General features: G+C 40.8%; 1 protein-coding gene across 2 annotated transcripts in view; it reads right to left on the reverse strand.

Annotated features, from left to right (window-relative positions):
• The window catches only part of LOC148895279 (regulator of G protein signaling 8-like), a 121,510-nt gene extending 111,870 nt beyond the window's left edge, over positions 1 to 9,640 (reverse strand). For both annotated transcript variants that reach the window (XM_089000827.1, XM_089000825.1), the window contains exon 1: positions 9,482 to 9,640. The gene's annotated coding sequence lies outside the window, so the exon portion shown is untranslated. The remainder of the gene's footprint in view (positions 1 to 9,481) is intronic.
• Between the last annotated feature and the right edge of the window lie 10,400 nt (positions 9,641 to 20,040).

A 20,040-nucleotide genomic window follows, 5' to 3' on the forward strand; every position in this document is an offset into this window, starting at 1 on the left:
TTTCGGTCAAAAAAAAAAAAAGCAAAAGTACTCCACTCGATAACAAACCACGTCTGCATTCAAAGAAAGGTGGTGACGAAAACTAGCCCGCCAGCCTTGAGCTAAAGCATTCGTAAACTAAGGTAGCACTGTATCCCAATTGTTGACATTTCTGGTGGCATTTTCTACATTTTTTGACCTTTCTTCCCTTTGCATGACAGAGCGTACAGCCAAACACGGCTCGTTCATCAACAGTGAAGTCATTAGGAAGCGCAATCACTTCATTGAAGCCGAGGGATGGAAGTGAAGCGAAAGCGTTCGATTTGAGCAAAAGTAGCCTAGTGTGGCTATGCCAGAAGTTCATCTTGAGGAAGGTTAATTGCCGTACAACCTTTGACAATCAAATATTTCAAGTCATGTACGATTGTTAGCTTTGGCTATAATATGTAATGTATGAATCCTCTTTGCATATTTCTGCCAACAGGCAGTCAGGAGACTCAACTCACTCCCAACCCTAACTCAAATAGATAGAAAGCTGGCTAATAGATTGCTAATAGCTAGTTATAACTAATAGATACCCAGCTACATAGCCAGTTGACCAGCTAGATAGCAAATATATAGCAAATAGATATCAAATAACTAGCTAGCTAGCCTGCTAGATAGCCAGCGAGCTAGATAGCAAGATAGCAAATAGATAGATAAATAGGTAGCTAGCTCGATAGTGAGATAGCGAGCTAAATAGCAAATAGATAGATAGCTAGGTAGCTAGCTAGAGAGCGAGCTAAATAGCAGATAGATACGTAGTTAGGTAGCTAGCTAGATAGTGAGCCAAATAGCAAATAGATAGCAAAGAGATAGGTAGCTATCAATCTCACTTAAGTTGTGACTTTTTGGTCTATTTTTTTGTCCACTAGAGGGTAGCGTTAGCAAGGAAAGAAGGCCTTAGTGTTGCCAACAACACTTATTTGATGCTAAAGGCCTGCAGAACTAATGGTGAAGGCGCCCGGGTAAATGTTTGACACTGGTAAGAAACCATGGCTGAAATGTGATTGGTTTAATAATAATAATAATAATAATAATAATAATAATAATAATAATAATAATCCATTTCATTTCTAAGCGCCTTTCAAAACTTTCAAGGTCACTTTCCAGTAACAGGATCAGTTTTTTGAGGGTGAGCCGTGCAGCCACACACACCAGCGTTCACTCAACCTGGAAGTAACTGAAATAGATAGAAAACTAGCTAGCCAGCTAATAGATAACCAATATATAGCGAGCTAGATAACCATATAGCTAATAGCTAGTCAGCTAGATATCCAGTGGGCCAGACAGATAATAGAGAGCTAACTAGACAGACGGACAACAAATAGCTAAAATAAATAGCAAATAGATAGCAAATAGCTATCTATTTATTATCTATTAGCTACCTAGGCATTAAGCTTTCACTCAACCCGAAATAACTCAGATAGAAAGCGGGCCAGCTAGCTAATAGCGAGCTAGCTAGCCAGCTAGAAAGCCATATAGCTAATAGCTAGTCAGCTGGATAGCTATCCAGCGGGCCAGAAAGATAATAGCGAGCTTGTTAGATAAACATCCAGAGAGACAACAGATAGCTATTAGACAGCTAATAGCCAGTTAGCCATTTAGGTAGCTAGCTAGACCGCTCATAGATAGCGAGCTAGATAGCCAGCTAGCTAGATAGATAGTGAATAGATATCAAATACATAACAATGCCCCTGGTGGGCGGGCCAACCCTACCTCGCATTTCTCACATTTTGGTCGGCAGTAGCTATAAAAAAAAAGGCACAACTGTACTGCTAAAGAGCAAACGACATAGCGGAGTCCACCAAATTGTAAGTTATGATTTTGCATTTGAATATTGTTTGAGAATATTTGCTGAATCCGATGATGAGTTTGAGAGGATGGCCAAGGTTGTCCAGGACGAGAGGCAAAATGTGAGAGTCTCGCTAACCTTGGCAGCAACGAAGCAGAAGTGTGTTGATTGCCCTTCACTTTGACTGAGGGGCAAAAAAAAAAAAAAAACTCTCGGAAGTTTGTACGTCAAGGCGGGGAGTCCGTGTGCCTCTCGTGTTTTTCACTTTTGGAACGGCGGGAAATGGCCGACCAGATGGCGGCAAGCCTCTGGCTTCAACCCGTGATTTATGGTGAAGTGGTGGGGGGCAAAAGGGGGCTGTTGCCTGAAAATGCCGCCATTTTCCGGCACTTTCTTCCCGCGAAAGAACTTTTTCAGCGACGCTATATAGAAACAGGTGTGTGAATGGGACGGAAGTAATATGCTCCCTCTTACGAGTACCAGCCAAGGCGAGGGGAAACGTGCTGGACCAATCAGCAGCATTATTATCTCTTAGCTATCTGGCTGGCTAGCTATGTAGCGGGCTATGTACTAGCGATATGGCTAGCTATCTAGTTAGCTAACTATCTATTAGCTATCGGTTAGCTAGTGAGTTAGCTTTCTATCTATTTGAGTTACTCCTGGGTTGAGTGAACGCTTGCGCATGTGGCTGCCTCTGCTCACTCGCAAAAAAAATGAACATGTGACTGTAAAGTGACCTTGAGAGTTTTGAAAGGCGCTTAGAAATGAAATGGATTATTATTATTATTATTATTATTATTATTATTATTATTATTGCAAATACCTTAGCTTACGAACGCTTTAGCTCACGAACTTTTCGCCTGACGAACATTAAATTCGCACGTATATAATCTTGGCAGACGAACTAGCTTTCGGCGGACGAACCAAACCACAGGGCACCGTGGTGGCTGGCGGACTGGTTTCCGTCACCTCCTTACTTTGAGTGCAGACGTGGTTTGCTATAGAGTGGAGTACTTTTGTTATTATGGGAGCGAAAAAGATCCCGCCAGAGGCTAGCGTTAAGGCGAGGAGGACACAAAAGAAAATGATGGTCGAGCAGAAGAAGGAGATCATCAAAAAACACCAACAAGGTGTGACTGTATGTGACTTAGCGTCCCAGTACCAGTAGGGCAAGTTGCGACGTATGGCTAAGGGTGTTTCTGTGTTGTCTAAGCAACGGTCTCAGGCAATAGAAGAGGTTGAAAAACTTCTGTTGATTTGGATTAATGAAAAGCAGCTTGCATGGGACAGTGTGAGTGAGGGTATTATCGCAGCGAAAGCACGGCAACTTCACTCGGATATCATCAAGAGGGAACTACATCAACGGCCATCACAAAGGTAAATAAAACCACTTTATTATATATAGTACAGTATATTTCTTTCATTACAATACTATAGCACATTTATTATACGTAAAACAAGGTATATTTTGTGTCGTTTTAAGGCTCATGTAGTAGAAAATTACGTTTTATGGGGACCTGGGAACGGATTATTCTCATGTTAATGGTTTCTTGTGGGAAATAAATGTTTGGCAGATGATTAATTATTTATTTCATTCATTACAATCCAATAGCACATTTATTATACGTAAAATAAGGTATATTTTGTGCAGTTTTAAGGCTCATTTCGTAGAAAAGTATGTTTTATGAGGACCTGGGAACGGATTATTTTAATTTTAATGGTTTCTTATGGGAAATAAATGTTTAGAAGACAAACTTTTCGCCTTACACACACTTTCTAGGAAACAATTAAGTTGGTAAACTGAGGTATCACTGTATCTCTTTGTTCAGATCCAGGGGCGGAAATATCCGTTTGTTTAGCGGAAGACGAGCAGGAGACAACGTTTTCCATTCTCATGCTAATGGTTTCTAATGGGAAATAAATGTTTGGCAGACGATATATTGTTTATTTCTTTCATTACAATCCAATAGCATATTTATTATATGTAAAATAGGGTATTTTTGTGGGGTTTTAAGGCTTATTTAGTAGAAAATGATGTTTTATGAGGACCTGGGAACGGATTATTCTCATTTTAATGGTTTATATTTTGGGAAATAAATGTTTGGCAGACGATCCATTGTTTATTACTTTCATGACAATCCAATAGCACATTCATTATACGTAAAATGAGGTATATTTTGTGTGGTTTTAAGGTTTATTTAGTAGAAAATGATGTTTTATGGGGACCTGGGAACGGATTAGTCTCATTTTAATGGTTTCTTATGGGAAATAAATGTTTGGCAGACGATCCATTGTTTATTTCTTTCATTAAATTCCAATAGCACATTTATTAAACGTAAATTAAGGTATATTTTGTGTAATTTTAAGGCTTATTTAATAGAAAATGATGTTTTATGGACACCTGGGAACTGATTATTTTCATTTTAATGGTTTCTTATGGGAAATAAATGTTTGGAAGACAAACTTTTCACCTTACACACACTTTCTGGGAACCAATTAAGTTGGTAAGCTGAGGTATCACTGTATCTCTTTGTTCAGATCTAGGGGCGGAAATATCCGTTTTTTTAGCGGAAGACGAGCACGAGCCAACGTTTTCCATTCTCATGTTAATGGTTTCTAATGGGAAATAAATGTTTGGAAGACAATTTATTGTTTATTTCTTTAATTACAATCCAATATCACATTTATTGTATGTAAAATAAGGTATTTTGGTGGAGTTTCAAGGCTTATTTAGTAGAAAATGATGTTTTATGAGGACCTGGGAACGGATTATTCTCATTTTAATGGTTTATATTTTGGGAAATAAATGTTTGGCAGACGATCCATTGTTTATTACTTTCATGACAATCCAATAGCACATTTATTATACATAAAATAAGGTATATTTTGTGTAGTTTTAAGGTTTATTTAGTAGAAAATGATGTTTTATGGGGACCTGGGAACGGATTAGTCTCATTTTAATGGTTTCTTATGGGAAATAAATGTTTGGCAGACAATCCATTGTTTATTTCTTTCATTAAATTCCAATAGCACATTTATTAAACGTAAATTAAGGTATATTTTGTGTAGTTTTAAGGTTTATTTAGTAGAAAATGATGTTTTATGGGGACCTGGGAACAGATTACTTTCATTTTAATGGTTTCTTATGGGAAATAAATGTTTGGAAGACAAACTTTTCGCCTTACACACACTTTCTGGGAACCAATTAAGTTGGTAAGCTGAGGTATCACTGTATCTCTTTGTTCAGATCTAGGGGCGGAAATATCCGTTTGTTTAGCGGAAGACGAGCACGAGCCAACGTTGCCTGACAACAGACGGCAACGAGGCTTTTATTGATCGCAACAATAAAGTACGCTGGCGTCGCTGCGGAAGCCTCATCCATTTTCTGTCTTTTCCGCCGTCAGAGGCTTTATGATGGTCCAGCTGAATAATTCAAGTGGCATCTTCCGCCATCGCAAAATCGATAGCTTCAACAGCGTTTGCATTCGGACTTGTCATCGTGCCGCACGTTACAAAAAGGGGAGGGGCTTATCCGAAGCTTCGACAAATCAATCTTCATCGTCACAAAACAGAAGTTGAAGGTGCTTCGTTGGCGCTGTTTCGATGGTTCGCCAATTTACCCCAAAGGACAGAAAATGGCGGTTCCCGTGTGTCGCGGTTTGCGAGGTGGTGATGGCGGGTTCGGATCCCAAAAAGCAGGCAGGAGGGAGCAGGAGGTTGTTTGACAAATTGTATTAAAATAAAGTCAGCAGGAACAAAATGTAAAACATCAAAATGATCTGAATGGAAAAAATACAAAGTAGCAAAAGAAAACCAAGTGTAAAAGTCCGCCAAGGTTAAACAAACACGTACACAATGCATGCTGCAAGCAGCAAACAAACAATGAATCGGCACCGGATGATCGTGCCAGGTGTCCTTTTAAGTGTTATTGATTATAACGACCAGCACCTGCGAGGCTGCCGGCAGGGCTGACGTCGCTACCCGCTGGTCGCCAATCTGATCGGGACGACCAGCACCTGTGAGGTGTAGGCGGGGGCGACAACGCCCCCCGTTGGTCGTCAACCAGATCATGACACCGTGACCTTTGACCTTCCACGCTTAGCGAGTGCTGGAGGGGGGAAAAAAATCGTCTTATAGTGATACCTGTCAGAGATGTTCGATCGGACACTGTGGACGAAGGGTCGAACCCAAAAAGATTGTATTTTACTGCTGGCAGGAGACGCAGCCATTCATGACAGACACCTGAATTCTGCAGCCTTCTGCCAAGCTATTTATTGAGAGTATATGCAAATTTAAGTGATTAGTAAAACAGTTTTCTTGATTAGAATACCACACCCCTTGAGTTCTAAGCACGAACAGCTGTTAGCAATGAACTGATCAATGAACTGATACATTTGTAACCTGGCTAATGAGCTCTTCCTGTGAAGGAGTTTCAAGTCGTAAATTACTCCTGTAATAAAGGAGTTTCCCCAAGTACAGTGATACCTCGGTTTACAAACACCTTGGCTTGTGAACCTTTCGGTTCATGAATGTTACATTTCTGAACATTTTACCTTGGCATATGAGCTGTTTTTCGGGATACACATGGAGCTGCCACAATGAATGATGTATCGTTCGCGAACGAGCCCGTTTTCCTAACATGAAAATGGCAGCCGACTCATTTTTGTCCTCTATTCCCTGCCCCCAGTAGTCGGTTAAAGCCACGTGATTGGTCAAGAATGCAGCAGTGAGGGGAGGTGGTTTAAACATTAAAGAGACAGGCAGACGACAGAGAGAGTGAGAAAATGGATAGAAAACAGTGAAATTTGGACTCGTTTTAACTTTGATAGTTCAAAGGCAGAGTGTAGACTGCAAGGTTAAAATTCCCATCAATCAGGCTCCACAAATAACCCGCACAAGTCACTTGATGCAAAAAGCTATCAACCCAGCTAAACGGAGCACAATTGATGAGGAACAAGATAAAATTATGGCAGAGAAAGCACTTACAAGGGATCATTTCCCAAGATGGTGAAAGAAGAAGGCTACGTAAGTGTTTCATGCTGTTGAAAACGGCCACTCCATTCCATCAAGCCATCATCGACCATCACAAAGGTAAATAAAACAACTTTATTATACAGTACAGTTTAATTCTTTAATTATAATACCATAGCACATTTATTAGACATAAAATAAGGTATATTTTGTGTAGTTTTAAGGCTTAGAAAATTAGAAAATTATGTTTTATGGGGACCTGGGAACGGATTATTCTTATTTTAATGGTTTCCGATGGGAAATAAATTTTTGGGATACACACTTTTCACCTTACACACTCTGTCAGGGAACCAATTAAGTTCATAAGCAAAGGTATCACTGTATATGCAAACCACACATCTTGAGTTCTAATCCCGAACAGCTGTAAGCAATAAAATATTGTCTTCTCCATGAAATTGATAAATTTGTAACCTGGCTAATGACCTCTTCCTGTGAAGATTCAATTCGTACATTGCTTTGGTGATAAAGGGGTTTGAAGATGACAGTTTAACAAGCTGTGTCCGTTGACCTCAGATTGACCCCAGGTTGTCTGTACTTCAATTGTGTATTCGAGTCACACTAAGCATATAACAGCATGAAACTTTTAAATGTGTTCATAACTTCTTGTTCCCCGTCAATGCCTCAGCCAATTTTTGCCAATTTTCACCAACGAAAGGGAGGATGGCTGACCTAATACGAGAGCCAAGAACATGCCGGACCACGATGAGGGCTAAAAGCTAAATGCTAAAATCGCATATGAGCCGTCGCGCTAGCCGCTTTCAAGTTTAGCCGTGCTCCATTCGTCATGACGACCGATTTCGCATCATTTCATGGAAATAAAATGTTCATGTGGTCGTAAGTGTAATTCATAATGTTTATTTTTGCAGAGAAACATATTCATTGAAGACCCCTCCCTCCCCCACCGCCCCAAATTCGGCAATTACTGAGTGTCTTGTATCTTTACCGCTCCGGGCGCTAACATACTAAACACTCCTGATCAGAAGTGACGACACGGCGTATTCCATAATGAGCTAGCAAAAAGCTAATTATGCAAAAGAAAAGGGGGGGGGGGGGGCGATGAAATTCGTTGCTACTAAGTCACAGGTTTCAAATTAAAGGCCCGGGGGCCAAATCTGGCCCTCCACATCATTTTATTCGGCCCGCGAAAGCAAATCAAACATGTGAAATTCCATTGATTCCATTGATCCAGCTAGCTAGATCGCGAGCATTCTAACGATGAAACTTGCTAGCAAGCGAGCTAGCTATCTCTCTTTCTCATTAGCTAGCTTTCTAATCCCTTACATCACGGGTGTCAAAATCGAGGCCCGGGGGCCAAATCTGGCTGGCCACATCATTTTATTCGGCCCGCGAAAGCAAATAAAACTTGGAAAATTCCATGCTCATCGGTCAAGCTAGCTAGATAGCTAGCGAGCTCCCTGTCTATTCAGCTAGATAGCTAATCCATTACATCGCGGCTGTCAAAATCAAGGCCCGGGGGCCAAATCTGGCCCGCCACATCACTTTATTTGTCCTGCGAAAGCAAATCAAACCAGTGAAATTCCATGCTCATCGATCAAGCTAGCTAGATAGCTTTCTATTTAGCTATCTGGCTAATCCTTGACATCATCTGTGTCGAAATCAAGGCCCGGGGGCTAAATCTGGCCCATCACCTCATTTTACTCGGCCAGCAAAGGCAAATCAAACTCGTGAAATTCCATGCTCATCGATCAAGCTAGCTAGATAGCTTTCTATTTAGCTATCTGGCTAATCCTTGATATCATCTGTGTCGAAATCAAGGCCCGGGGGCTAAATCTGGCCCATCACCTCATTTTACTCGGCCCGCAAAGGCAAATCAACCTTGTGAAATTCCATGCTCATCGATCAAGCTAGCTAGCTAGCTAGCTCTGTTTCTCTTCAGCTAGCTAGCTAATCCATTACATCACATGTGTCAAAGTCAAGGCCCGGTGGTAAAATCTGGCAAGTCACATGACTTTTTTTCGGCCCTCGGATGCAAATCAAATCTGTGAAATTCCATGCTCGTCGATCAAGCTAGCTAGTGTGCTCTCTATTCAGCTGGCTGGCTAATCTCATTTCCTGGTGCTTAATAAAGTCCCAAACCAAATTAGCTCGCTTGCTCCAACGCTAACTCACTCAATTGCTAGATGGCGAGCTCGATAGCGAGCTATCTAACGATCGAGCTTGCTAGCGAGCGAGCTAGCTCTATTTCTATTCTATTCGGATGTAGGGGGCGGAGCCACAAGCGTAATCAAAATGCATTTCTGCGATGTGTTTTTTTTCCTCGTAGCCTCGGCACGTTCGCTACTTTCAAGTAGCGGAGAACGACATTTGTCTTTTCCGCCGAAGCGGCGCTTGAACGACTCCTTGGAGTCCGCTTATCTCGGCGTCCGTGACACTAGCGTCGCTCGCGTCATTGCCTTTGTGGCTTTTTGTCAACAAGGCACAGCGCCGGCCCCGCCGGATGTTTTTATTTTCCATTAGGAAAAAGCGCAAATGGTGGAAGGCGCCGCCGCTGACGACTATTTTGATTAACCCCATGAACCCCCTGGCTTGATAATCCGGCCCTCGGGTCTTTGTTTCTTCTTCCCCGATGCGACATTTTGAACGATAAAATCATGAAGAGAAAATGCACGGACTCACCTCACCTCCCGCTCAAGGATTTGTGGGAAGATTCCATAAGCCGCAGTCGAGCGGCGGGATGCCTTTGGCGCCATGTTCCATCACGACCGGAGAAATTTCAATCCGATCGTCCGATCTTCTGTCAACTTAGCCTCGTTCGTCTCAGCTGGAAGGCCATTTTTTTTTCGCCCCTGGAAAAACGAGCACAACATTGCTTCAACAAGCTGAAACAATCTTCAATTCAAAAAAAAAAAATAACATCACGGACAAACGTGATTAAAAATTCATGTCAATTACGTGCAAAAGATGCATTAAAATACAGTGATACCTCGGTTTACGAACTTTTCGGTTTACGAACATTAAATTGATGAAAATTTAACCTTGGCATACAAACTATTTTTCGGGATAGACACGGAGCGCCACAATGAGTGATGTGTCGTTCGCGAACGAGCCCGTTCTCCTAACAAGAAAATGGCAGCCGACTTGGTTTTGTCCTCTATTCCCCGCCCCTCGTCTTCGGTTAAAGCCACGTGATTGGTCAAGAACGCAGAAGTGGGTGGGAGGTGGTTTGAACTTGAAAGAGACAGGCAGACGACAGAGAGAGAGTGAGAAAATGGATAGAAAAAAGTGAAATGTGGACTCGTTTCAACTTCGATAGTTCAAAGGCAGAGTGTAGACTGCAAGGTTAAAATTCCCATCAATCAGGCTCCACAAATAACCCGCACAAGCCATCTGTGCACTTGATGCAAAAAGCTATCAACCCAGCTAAACAGACAATTGATGAGGAACAAGGTAAAATTATCGCAGAGAAAGCACCTACAAGGGATCAGCCCTCAAGATGGGGACAGAAGAAGGCTACGTTTCTCGGCGCGTGTAGCTGCCGCTGCTCACCCGCAGAAAAACTGATCCTGTGACTGTAAAGTGACCTTGAGAGTTTTGAAAGGCGCTTAGAAATGAAATGGATTATTATTATCAAGTGTTTCATGCTGATGAAAGTGGCCACTCCATTCCATCAAGCCATCAACCACCATCAAAAAGGTAAATAAAACCACTTTATTATGCAGTGCAGTGTATTTCGTTAATTACAATACGATAGCACATTTATAATACATAAAAAAATATATATATTGTGTAGTTTTACAGCTTATTTAGTAGAAAATCATGTTTTATGGGGACCTGGGAACGGATTATTCTCATTTTAATGGTTTCCTATGTGAAATTAATTTTTGGGATACACACTTTTCGTCTCACACACTGTCTGGGAACCAATTAAGTTCGTAAGCCAAGGTATCACTGTACCCACAATGCATTGTGTGTCGCTTTGTCGGTCAGGGGCGTTCCCTCCGTGACATTACTTAGGGCATCGTCATCAACTCAAAAACTGGACTTCATGAATATTCAGCGCGACTCTTAAAGGACAATCGACACCATTTGTTTCCTAATTGACATCAGAAAAAGGTTTTATAGCATCTAAAATAGCCAAGGACGTCTTGCCTTGCTCGAGAATCAAAACAATGGCTTCAGATTGGGAGAAGATGCTTTCTTCTGACTCATCCAGTTATGGATATGATTCAAATACAGTAAAGTCTCGTTATATCGATATTCAAGGGAGTCCGAAAAAATATCGATATAACCGGGACTATCGATATATCCGACCCTGTTTGCATGTAATTTTCTCCGTGCGTGCATAGAAATAGTATCGATATAACCGGGACTATCGATATATCCGATATCGATATAACAAGACTTTACTAGTAGTTCTGAAGAGGAAAGCATAAATGTTTGCAATCGATTAAAGGAGTTCTTCTGTATCAATTTGAGCCGTCAGGACTAATAATAAAAAATAAATTACCACATACAAAAGAATCAGAAACGGGATGATACGTTTGAATCCAAGAATGGATTTGAATATTTTTGAGTTAAGATTTCACAAAAAAAAAGGTCATGTGGTCATGTGTGTTGTCCTGACTCATTCGCTGCTCTTCCTGAATATATTCGGGAATTAAAAACGTGTGACGTGGAGCGCCATTCCCAAATTTGTTCGTGTTTTTTTTTTTTTTTTTGCAAAGAGTGCCGATAAAGCGCTGGTGAGACCTCTAGCTGTTTTTTTCTTTTCCACAAGAGGCATTTTCCTTTTTGTCCATGTTAGCGCTTTGTTTCAGCTTCCACTGTTGTTACAGCACTATATCAATCAATATGGATTTATTGCATTGTATTTTGGACAGCCGCCCACATTTCAAGCTCATATAACTCCAGACCCATATCATTTAGCAATTAACTTTTTTTCCAATGAAAAAAGACAGTTCATGGTTTCTAACGCTGTATTGAATGTTTATGTTGTCCTAAAACTCAATATTCTGTGGGTCCTGCAATTCAAGAGACAATTTGCTACCCATTAGCTAACTAGCTGGCTAGCTAGCTATCTGGCTGGCTATCTATTAGTTATATAGCTAGTTGTCTAGCTGTCTATTTACTTCCGGGTTGAGTGAACGCGGGCGCGTGTGCCTGCCGTTGCTCACTTAGTAGATAGCCAGCAAGAAATCTGGATACAGTAGATAGCTAGCTAGAAATCTAGATAGAGTTAAGTGCTAGCTAAAATGTAGATACAGTAGTTGCTAGCTAGAAATCTAGATACGGTAGATAGATAGCTAGAAATCTAGATACAGTAGATAGCTAGCTAGAAATCTCAATACTGCAGATAGCTAGCTAGGAATCTAGATACGATAGATAGCTAACTAGAAATCTAGATACAGTAGATAGCTAGCTAGAAATCTAGATACAGTAGATAGCTAGCTAGAAATCTAGATACGGTAGCTAGCTAGCTAGAAATCTAGATACGGTAGCTAGCTAGCTAGAAATCAAGATACAGTAGATAGCTACCGAGAGATCTAGATACAGTAGATAGCTAGCTAGGAATCTAGATACGATAGATAGCTAACTAGAAATCTATATACAGTACATAGCTAGCTAGAAATCTATATACAGTAGATAGCTAGCTAGAAATCTCAATACTGCAGATAGCTAGCTAGGAATCTAGATACGATAGATAGCTAACTAGAAATCTAGATACAGTAGATAGCTAGCTAGAAATCTAGATACAGTAGATAGCTAGCTAGAAATCTAGATACGGTAGCTAGCTAGCTAGAAATCAAGATACAGTAGATAGCTACCTAGAAATCCAGATACAGTAGATAGCTAGCTAGAAATCTAGATACGGTAGCTAGCTAGCTAGAAATCTAGATACAGGAGATAGCTACCTATAAATCTAGATACGGTAGATAGCTAGATATAAGTCTAGATACAGTATATAGCTAGCTTTTTTATTTTTATTTTGATGATGATGATGATGATGATGATGATGATGATGATTATTATTATTACAGTAAAGTCTCGTTACATCGATATTCTCGGGAGTCGGAAAAAATATTGATATAACCGGGACTTATCGATATATCCGATCCTGCAGCATGTAAATTTTCTCCTTGCGTTCATAGAAATAGTATCGTAATAAGCAGTACTATCGATATAACCGATATCGCTATAACGAGAATTTACTGTATTATTATTAGGAGTGGACACCTATTTGCACATCGTCTGGCAGTCAATGAGTTAAGACGCTAACAGTCTCAAGCTACGGTGATTTAAAATTGGACCGTAAAATTATTGCTCGCTTTTTTTTTAATCTTTTACAAAAAAAAAAAAAAAAAGAAAAAGCTTTTTTGGACCCAACATTGGTGAAAAAAAATTGGACTGACACACCTGTCAATCATATCCAGTTAGCATTTACCTACCCCATAAATCTTCAAACAAAGCAATTTAAAAAATATGCTAACGTTATTTGTTTTTCAATTTGCTTTCCATCAGAAAACGATACGCCTTCATGAGGACATGACATACGGCGGAAATATCAGTCAACTCCAGGAAATGACATTTTAGTCGGAATTTCAACGGATCTGATAGACTGGAAAAAGTCATTTCGCTTTAATCAAACACAAATGGCAATCTAGTGAGAGCACCGGTGTCCAACTCAAGGCCCGGGGGTCAAATCTGGCCTGCCACCTCATTTTATTCGGCCCACGAAAGCAAATAAAATTTGAGAAATTCCCTGCTCATCGACCAAGCTAGCTATCGAGCTAGTAGGTGATTGAGCTAGCGAGCCAGCTAGCGGTAGAAGTAGCTAAAGATCGAAGTAGCTAGAGATCGAAGTAGCTAGCTCATGATATAGCTAGATCTCTTTCTATTCAGCGAGTTCGCTAGCGATTAAGCAAGCTAGCTAGCTTGTGAAGTTGCTAGCTGTCTTCCTATTCAGCTAGCTGGCTAATCCCTTACAAACATCACAGGTGTCAAAGTCAATGTCTGGGGCCCAAATCTGGCCCACCACATCATTTTGTTCGGCCCGCAAAAGCAAATCAGATCGGTGAAATGCCATGCTCTAGCTCTCTTTCTATTTAGCTAACTGGCTAATCCCTTACATCCCAAATGTCAAAGTTAAGGCCCGGGGGCCACATTTGGCCCACCACATCATTTTTTTCGGCCCACCAAAGCAATTCAAACTTGTGAAATTCCAAGCTTATCGACCAAGTTAGCTAGCAAGCTAGTAGGCGATTGAGCTAGCAAACATGCTAGCGATCGAAGTAGCTCACGAGATAGCTAGCTCTCTTTCTATTCAGCTAGGTAGGTCGCGATCAAGCTAGCTAACTCGCGAGGTTGATAGCTGTCTTCCTATTCAGCTAGCTGGCTAATCCTTTACTTCACAGGTGTAAAAGTTAAGGCCTAGGGGCCAAATCTGGCCAGCCACCCAATTTTATTCGGCCCGCAAAAGCAAATCAAACACGGGACATTCCATACTCATATTTCGAGCTAAATAGCATTTGAGATAGCTAGCCATCGAGCTAGCTAGCTCAAAGTAGCTATCACCTGTGTCAAAGTCAAGGCCTGGGGGCCAAATCTGGGCCGCTGCATCATTTTATTCGGCCCGCGAAAGCAAATAAAATTTAGGAAATTCCATGCTCATCTTTCGAGCTAGCTAGCTTTTGAGCTACATTTTGATTCAGCTAGCCATCGAGCTAGGTAGCTTTCTTCTATTCAGCTAACTAGCTAGTGATTGCGCAAGCGAACGAGTTTAGTAGGTAGCGAGCGAGGTAACGAGCTAGATAGCTCTCTTTCTATTCAGCTAGCTGGCTAATCCCTCACATCACCGGTGTCAAAGTTAAGGCCCGGGGGCCAAATCTGGCCCGCCACTTCATTTTATTTGGCCCGTGACAGCAATTCAAACTTGTGAAATTCCATGTTCATCCATCAAGCTCGCTAGCTTTTGAGCTAGCTAGCAATTGATCTACTTCTCTTCCTATTTAGCTATCTGGCTAATCCCTTACATCACAGGTGTCAAAGTCAAGGTCTGGGGGGCAAAACTTAGCCCTCCAAATCATTTTATTCGGCCCGCGAAAGCAAATCGGACTTGTGGAATTCCATGATGCTAACTAAAAATTGCAACAAAAATTTCAAATTATCGTATGTCAACCACAATAACATTTTTGATTTGAAAATTAGTTATTCATTCATTTGTTGAGCACTCTATATGTAAGCAAGCAGGTGATTGAGCTAGCGGGCTAGCTAGCGATCGGACTAGCTACTTCTATTTCTATTCAGCTAGCTAGCTAGCTAGCGATCAAGCTTTTGCTCATGAATTTGCTTGTTTTTTCCTATTCAGCTTACATCACAGGTGTCAAAGTCAAGGGCTGGGGGCGAAATTTGGCCCACAACATCGATTTATTGGGCCCACAACAGCAAATCAAACTTGAAGAATTCCATGATGCGAGCTAAATTCCAAACCAAAAATTCAAATTGTCATATGTCAACCAAAATAAATAATAATAATGCAACTTATTTATAAGCGACTTTCAAAACTCTAAAGGTAGCTTTACAGTCACAGAATGTTTTTTTTTTCTGTGGGTGAGCAGCGGCAGCCACACGCACCAGCATTCACTCAGCCCGGAAATAACTCAAATAGAAAGAAAGCTGGCTAGCTAGCTAACTAACGAGCTAATAGATAAGTATCGAGATAGCTAGCTAGGTATATACTGTATAAAATAGATTGTTAATAGATAGCTAATAGATAGCTAATAGACAGCTATCGAGATTGCTAGCTAGCTAGATAGCTATATAGCTAACAGATAACTAAAAGATGCCAAACTTAACAAAAACTTCCCAAATCTCCCAAAGGGGAGATTGGGGAAGTGGGCTTGAGGTACTTACTACTACAAAGCTAGTCAGCCAGCTAGATAGCTAGCAACCCAGCTATGTAGCAAGCGAGCCAGCTAATAAATAGCAAATAGCTAGCTCGCTTGAAATAAGGGACAGGCAAGACCCGATACCGGGTGCCAATATTGTGCCGATATCTAGCTAGTTAGCTAACTGACCAGCTTGCAATCTATTAGCTATCTGTTAGCTAGCTAGCTATCTTTCTATCTATTTGAGTTACTTCCAGGTTGGCTGCCGCCTCTCACCCGCAGACAAACCGATCCTGTGACTGTAAAGTGACCTTGAGAGTTTTGAAAGGCGCTTAGAAATCAAACGGATTATTATTATTATTATTATTATTATTATTATTATTAATCAATTTGTTGTGCGCTCTAGATGTCATACGAGGAGTTGATCAAACATTTTAATGACTTCCTCAAATTCAAAATGGCCCCCGAGAGGAAACCTGAACAATACGTCCCGTCGCAAAAAAAAAAGAAGACTTTGACAGCGTTGATTTAGCGCGACACTTCGCCATCGCCTTGCGCTGTTATTTCGAAAGTTTTTGTCCGTCTGTGGAAATCATCCTTTACCCCCCTTACCCCCCGCCCCCCCACCCACCCTCCCTCCGCCGACAAGTCTGGCGGCGAGCTAGGTCTTCACAGATGCACGACATGGCAAAGGGCCAGCACTGAGGTCATTCATCAAAGCTGACGGCCGGATGGAAATGAGCAAAACAAGTTGGAGGGCCTCATCTTAAGTCTCTTCTGAACGCCTCGCCGCGGGAGAGCTGCCCACCGACCGCCGTTTGTCGTCTCGACTGCTCTTATACGAAGAATGTTGACACATTAACTGAAAACGATGGATCGCCACGCTAATTGCAGTGATACCTCGGCTTACGAACGCTTTAGCTAACCAACCAAATTCACGAGAATTTAATCTCGGCATACAAACTATTTTTCGGGATACACACGGAGCGCCACAATGAGAGATGTGTCGTTCGCGAACGAGCCCGTTCTCCTAACAGGGACATGGCAGCCGACTTGTTTTTGGCCTCTATTCCCCGCCCCCAGTCTTCGGTTAAAGCCGCACGTGATTGGTTAAGAACGCAGCAGTGAGACGGGCGGGTTTACAGAAACACAGAGCTGCAAATAAAAATAGATAGGCAGACGACAGAGAGTGAGAAAATGGATAGAAAACAGTGAAATTTGGACTCGTTTCAACTTTATTGATAATTCAAAGGCAGAGTGTAGACTGCAAGGTTAAAATATCCCATCAATCAGGCTACACAAATAACCCGCACAAGCTATCTGTACACTTGATGCAAAAAGCTATCAACCCAGCTAAACAGAACACGATTGATGAAGAACTAGGTAAAATTATCGCGGAGAAAGCATGGCAACTTCACTCGGATATCGTCAAGAGGCAACCTGGAAGTTCGTCATCCATTGATGATTTCAAGGCTAGCCACGGATGCTTTGACAACTTTAAGTGTCGTACAGGGATTCATAGTGTCCTTCGTCATGGCAAGGCAGCCAGTTCTGACGATAAAGCTGCCAAAGCTTACAAGGAACCATTCCACAAGATGCTAATGTTTAATGCTGATGAAACCGGTCACTCCATCAAGCCATCAACGACCATTACAAAGGTCAATAAAACGACTTTATTATACAGTACATTTTATTTCTTTAATTACAATACTATAGCACATTTATTATACGTAAAATAAGGTCTATTTTGTGTAGTTTTAAGGATTATTGTGGTAGAAAATGATGTTTTATGGGGACCTGGGAACGGATTCTTCTCATTTTAATGGTTTCCTATATGAAAATAATGTTTGGAATACACACTTTTTGCCTGACACACTATCTGGGAACCAATTAAGTTTGTAAGCCAATGTAGCATGGTATTTAATGAGGACAATGGAGAATTCCATTTTTTTTGTCCTCATCTTGACCGACCGACGTTTGAGCACAAGCGCTGCCGCGACAGAACATTTTTATGTTGCCTCGGGCGCTTTTTCCAAAGTTGCCCAACGGCAAATCTCAGGCGGCACCATCGGACAAATGAGATTCGGAACGCGTACGCAAATAGCAATTACATTGCCCGAAATGAACCAAGTCGATTGAATACAAAACTGCGTGAGAGCCATCATTTTTTGTTGTTCTTTTAATAAATAGATAGCTAGGGAGCTAGCTAGATAGCTAAGAGATGGCTAGATAGATAGCTAGTCAGCCAGCTAGACAGCTAATAGATAGAAAGAAAACTACATTTATTGAGCTGGAAACTATAATAGCAGGCAGGCATTAAGGTTTAGTACGCCGGCGAGCACCCACAACGGTTGGACGCCATCTTGTCTCAAGTTTAACGTGTGATAATAATAATAATAATACTAATAATAATAATAATAATAATAATAATAATAATAATAATAATAATAATCCATTTCATTTTTAAGCGCCTTTAAAAACTCTCAAGGTCACATTACAGTCACATGATCAGTTTTTTTTTGTGGGTGAGCAGAGGTAGCCACAACGCAAACAGATAGAAAGCTAGCTCGCTAGCTAATAGTTAGCTAATAGCTAGCTAGATAGATAGATAGCCAGCTAGATAGCAAATATAGAGATAGCTAGCCAGCTAGATAGCAAATAGAGAGCCAGCGAGCACTTAGATAGCAAATAGAGATGGAGCTAGCTGGATAGCTAGCCAGTTAGATAGCAAATAGAGATCTTATGTTTATATAATTATATGACTGTTAATTATAAACTTCATTGAGCCTTATTTGATACTTTTGATACTATTTTGATTTTTTGTCTACTTCTTTCTTTCCTTTCATAACTTTGCTCCTGTGAAATGTGAATTTCTCCACTGTGAAAATATGACAATATTTGGACCCTAGGGTTTGCTGTTCAAATGTCAACGACATATGCGTAGTTTTAGAATGTTAGCCGCCGCTAACATCACTGTCCTGAGACTTTTGCTCATTAACCACCTTTGACATCCGCATATTCATTGGACAACAGCCGCACGTTTGGCTAACATAGCCTCGTATGACAAGAGAAAGGGACCTTTGTCATAAACATTGCCGTTCTTTTTCCCAATATTGGTTTTCCGCTAGCGCTAGCGCGGCGTTTGTGAGTGGCATTTACTCAAGTTGGTGAGGGGAGGCCGGGTCAAAGTCGACTTGCAAATCAATCTTTCTCTTTTAATCTGTTTGCAGTACATGATGGCAGGGATTTAGTGCACCGCCACAATTAAGATGGACGCCATCGGCCATTCCCCGCGGGCTGTCAGTCATCCACGTATAGCACACAATGAATTTTCAAATACAACCCCCGTTGCTGTCAAAAAAAATACGTACCAGCTTTCAAAAATCAAGTGCGCTAATAGGCACAAAACGCAACAGTAAATTAGATTCAATTAAATTTGATTCAGGTACTCATTCAGTGGCAGACGATGTGTTTCTAGCTAGCTAGAACTCTAGATAAAGTACATAGCTAGCTAGAAATCTAGATACAGTAGAGCTAGCTAGAAATCTAGATGCAGTAGATAGCTAGCTAGAAATCTTGATACGGTGGATAGAGAGCTAGAAATCTAGATATTGTAGATAGTTAGCTAGAAATATAGATACAGTAGATAGCTAGCTAGAAATCTCCATACGGTAGATAGATAGCTAGATATATACAGTAAAGTCTCGTTATATCGATATTCAAGGGAGTCCGAAAAAATATCGATATAACCGGGACTATCGATATATCCGACCCTGTTTGCATGTAATTTTCTCTGTGCGTGGATAGAAATAGTATCTATATAAACGGGACTATCGATATATCCGATATCGATATAACGAGACTTTACTGTAGATACGGTAGTTAGGTAGGTAGAAATCTAAATACAGTAGATAGCTAGCTAGAAATCTAGATAGGTAGTTAGACAGCTAGAATGTAGATACAGTAGAAAGCAAGCTCGGAATCTAGATACAGTAGGTAGCTAGCTAGAAATCTAGATACAGTAGTTAGCTAGCTAGAAATCTAGATACAGTAGATAGATAGCGAGAAATCTAGGTATGGTAGTTAGCTAGCTAGAAATATAGATACAGTAGATAACTAGTTAGAAATTGAGATATGGTAGATAGCTAGCTAGAAATGTAGATACGGTAGATAGCTAGCTAGAAATCTAGATACGGGTGATAGCTAGCTAGGAATCTAGATACGGTAGATAGCTACCTAGAAATCTAGATACGGTAGATAGCTCGCTAGAAGTCTAGATACAGTATATAGCTAGCTAGAAATCTAGATACGGTAGATAGCTAGCTAGAAATCTAGATATGGTAGCTAGCT

Source organism: Hippocampus bargibanti, linkage group LG07 (assembly GCF_051943395.1).
Source record: "Hippocampus bargibanti isolate YZ-2025 linkage group LG07, ASM5194339v1, whole genome shotgun sequence".
Taxonomy (NCBI): domain Eukaryota; kingdom Metazoa; phylum Chordata; class Actinopteri; order Syngnathiformes; family Syngnathidae; genus Hippocampus; species Hippocampus bargibanti.